Source organism: Perognathus longimembris, chromosome 6, assembly GCF_023159225.1.
Source record: "Perognathus longimembris pacificus isolate PPM17 chromosome 6, ASM2315922v1, whole genome shotgun sequence".
In the NCBI taxonomy this organism is placed as follows: Eukaryota; Metazoa; Chordata; class Mammalia; order Rodentia; family Heteromyidae; genus Perognathus; species Perognathus longimembris.
Window position 1 is genome coordinate 31776371 of NC_063166.1, and position 4435 is coordinate 31780805.

The window sequence follows — 4435 nt, forward strand, 5'->3', positions numbered from 1 at the left end:
TTAAATATGTAAAGGTATACAGTGTCATATACACAAATGTATTGGCCAAAGTATGGCATAGGGAAGGGAGAATTCCAATGGTGTGATTGCTTTGAACAACTAACTTACCATTTGACAAAATGTATATCAGGAAGCTGGAACTTATGAGGCAGACAAAGGCTGCGGTCAAGGGGAGGGTGGTAGACAGAGAATGGAAGGGGGGGTGAAGATAGTCATAATATTTAACATATATATGTAAAATGGGATAGAACAATTGAGGGGATGGGTAGTGTTACAAAATGTGGGAAAGAATAATGAAAAGGGTGACACTGATCAAAATGCCTCATAATATTTTTTTCAAACTATGGCCTTTTATGTTTTTACATGGATTACTCAAACTTAATGGCTTGTGTTCAATGTTTTTTAAAATGTGGGGAGGCACCCACAAACAGCTTGAGATGTTTTTCTTATAGAAGAGAATCTCAGTCTAGCTTTTCTAGAGAACTATGAAGAAGGAATACTTGTGAGTAGAAGGCTTTCCCAGTTCAGTGGGGAGGTGTCAGAGTGCTAAGTACAGGGTAATGGGACAGTGGTCACTGCCAAGGGCCTTGGAACAGATCTTGCTGTCACACAATGCAGGTAAAAGAGAGGGGGACAACAAAAAGTAATCAAGGCGCCAACCAACATTCTTGGAGTGAGCATTCATCCTGTAAGTCCAGAAAGTGTAAGCATCGGCTGTGTTGGGATAGAGGTGCTGAAACTATCAGCCAGGGGCACAGCCTGAAGCAATTCCCTGAAGCCTTGGCGCTCTTGTGGAGTAAAACCAGCATTCTTTTTGTTTCCATTGGGGTTACAAAGGTCTATTTCTTCATTAGCCACACTGAGGTCCCCACATAGCACAAGAGGTTTGTGAGAAGCCAAGAAACTTCTAAAAGGCTTCATCCCAATGCTGCCGGTATTCCGGCCTGCATTAGGTACATAGGCTGTCATGAGTACAAATGTGTCAAATTCAGCAACAATCACTCAGCCTTGATCGATCATGTTCCTCCTCACCAATGCCATAAGAGACCTTGAGTGGGCACTGGTGGGAAAGCAGACCCACACCACTGTATCCTTCCTTGTCTGAAGGAGCTGACCAGTACTGATGTGAGAGTCCAGACAGTTTTTGAAGTTCAGCTGGTAGTTCTCTGAATATTTAGTCTCTTGGAGGAACCGGATATCTGGAGCTTCTTCCTTCACCCACTCTAAACCTTTCTTCTTAATCCAGGCATGAAGCCCATCCACATTTCAGGAGCAGATCTTGAGTGTGGCAGCCTTGCCACTGGGTGAGGTTTTCTGATCTGGAGGGTCCTCATATAAGACTGGACCCTGGCCTGCTGCTTTTCATTTTTCTTTGCTCCCACTTTACTCTTCTTAGCCTCTGGCTCTGACTTGGGCTCTTCCCTGTCTTCCACTACCGCTTCCTTTTTTCCACATTTAGGTATCACTGTAATGAATGTCCTTTGGCACCAGTACCACCCACCGAATGAGTATTTGTATGGTGTTGCCCACAGACACAGTGAAATAATCTTAAACTGACTTATTGAACTAAAACCCCTTTGTGCAACTATAAATTAAAAAAACATATATAAAGGTGAAAAAAAGGAAAAGGAGCATCCTGTATTAGTATCTTCTTAGTACCCTTTAAAAAAAAACTCTGAAAGAAACAGAAGTTCTGTCATTTGCAGGAAAAATGAACAGAGCTGGAGCCAAGTTCTCTGACATGCAGTTTTTAGATCTGAAAATGTAAAAGACAGGAATACAAGAAACCTCTTGAGATTGTTTTGGGGAAAGAGATAGGAGGAGGAGAACTAAAAAGGGGGTGAGATTGATTGGAATATATTGTCAACTGTGGAAATTTAACATGGGAGACTTTGAGTGGTACATATAATTTCTTCAAACTCAGAAAGTTTTAGGAGTTGAGGAAAGATAATCTCCAAACTCCTGTCAGTTTAGCTTTCTTGGTTACATTGATTCCTTCATTTTGGGGGATAATGGATTTGTCAAAGGCAAGTTACCAAAAGTTCAAAAACAGACCCTTTATTTCCATGTTGCTTGGGAAGCTCCTTGGAGCATAGCAAACACAATTTATTTCCTGATCTTGGGAGCTGGGTTTGACCCTTCTGACCGAAGGGTCATCAGACCAAGCTGATGTGTCTATATGAGACCTTTGCTACTTTGAAGGTGTCCTGCATTCAGCACAGCTTTGCTTGTGAGGATAAAAGCTAACATGATAGACAGTAAGAGGGAAGCCCTAGATGGAGTCCCACAGGGGCTGGAAGCCCTCAGCTGTGGCACATCTCAGAACGGCCTGGAGTCAGGGAAGAATACTAAAGCCTGGGCCTTCCCCATGAAGGATATGGAAGTGCCCGGTAGGTAATTCCAGTACACTGTAGGCAGCTGAGAACCGTTTCCTTAGACCAAACATCAGGGCCATTTCTGTTTTCCTCGAAAAGCAAAACAGAAGCAAGTGCCTTGGCCTTTCATTCCTCGCATCCTTTTCATCGGCATCAGTCTGTGGAGGAGCTCTTCTACAGGAGGGCTGTGGAGGGAGTTGATTGACATGGCTTGCCTAACTGGAACACCATCATCTGCATGTCAGGAATGATAGGAGGCAAGCAGCTCTGTTCGTACACAAGGTGCCGTTTTTCAAAGGTTTTGATCAGGAACATTCATCTTCAAAACTCATTTGCCATTCAAATGTCATTGTGATATCTCATCCGTCAGCTTACACATAATGGGATTTCATGTTGTGACTTGGTTCTGTCAAACACAGGACAATAAATGTAAAAAAACCCTCCACATGTTTCCTCATTCTCCACAGAATTCCTTTTCCATGAGGCTGTGTGTTTTGCCCTGGGTAGTGATTGGCAGGACTGAAGTGAGGCGGGGTGGGACGTAGTGGGGGAGTACCCATTTTCTGCTGTTAGGTCAGCAAGAGGTTTTCCAAGGGATGGAAAGAGGGGCATCTGGGGGTGCCTAACCATAGCCTGCTATGATCACCAACTGTCTTGATATAGAAACAGCTTGTCTTTTTTTTTTTTAATAGCAATGTGTGTCATTGTTTCTCTGTCCATTCCTGATACAGTCCTGTTTATTTTCCTTTTGACCCATCTTGCTAGTTCTTGTCCCATTCTCCTTTACAATTTTTTTTAGCAGCCTGATTTGAGCCTCCTTACTGCTTCTTAGCTTTTGTTTCTTTCCCTCTATTTTCCTGGTGCTCATTCTATTTCCAATTTTCAACTTTTGAGTTTGATGCCTAGCTCTGCTCATCAGCACTTCCTCCTCAGAACAAGTAATGAATGCAACATGCCTGCTGCATCCCACACTGCAATGTGGAAAATGTCACTTTTGTTATGCTCTTGAGTTTTTCTAATTTTTTTTTTTGCTAGTCCTGGGGCTTGAACTCAGGGCCTGAGCACTGTCCCTGGCTTCTTTTTGCTCAAAGCTGTGCTCTACCACTTGAGCCACAGTGCCACTTCCGTCATCTTTTTTCTATATATGTGGTGCTGAGGAATCGAACCCAGGGCTTCATGTATATACGAAGCGAGCACTCTACCACTAGGCCACATTCCCAGCCCCTAATTTCTGATTACAAAAATTCTAACTTGACTGGTGTGTTATTCAGAAGTCTGTTGGAAAATTTCCACACATATGCAGTGTTTAAAAAGTTAGCATGCTATTGATTTCTAGTACAATTTTATTAAAATATTTCTTGAGACTTGTTTTGTGCTAGTATGTGGTCAGCTCTGTAATTAAAGATTGAGAAGTTCTAAATATTTCTACCAGACTAAGCTTGCAAATTGTTCTGTTCAAATTTTCTTTCCATTTGATTTTGCTTAGTACTTCAATGTTTGTTAAAAATCTAATAAATTATAAATTCAATTTTTAAATTACATATCTTGAGGTTATATTATTAATTTTACTTCGGTTCAGAGTAATTTTGTCTGCCTGGAAAATTACTGCTCTTATCCTGGTATAGTTGCCTTTATTAATAAATACATTTTTCCTTTAAGTATATTTTGTGTTCTTTCAACTCAGCACCGTTACCTTTAACTTCATGACTACCTTCCTGGCATATTGGCGCTTTTGGGGGGACTCACTTTCTTTTGCTTTTATGAGGTGAGCACTTTTACCACTAGGCCATATTCCCAGCCCAATTCTTTTGCTTTTAATCTTTATGAGCCCATTATGTGAGGACCTAGAAGTAACATATTTGAAATACCATATAGATGGACATTTTCCCCAAGTGTATCTAGCTGAAGGATCTATTTGATCTGGAAACATTAGTTGACATTATTTTGCCAATTTACTTAAAAATACTTTGCCTTAATTTGCACATCTACTTATTCTCCATTTTCAATTTGCATTTCATTACCAACAAATATAAGTTACTTGTTTACTGATTTAGTTTTAA

The 4435-nt window shown here is 40.9% G+C and overlaps 1 pseudogene; it reads right to left on the bottom strand.

Annotated features, from left to right (window-relative positions):
- Positions 1-352: 352 nt before the first annotated feature.
- Positions 353-2690, bottom strand: LOC125353673 (annotated as a pseudogene).
- Between the last annotated feature and the right edge of the window lie 1745 nt (positions 2691-4435).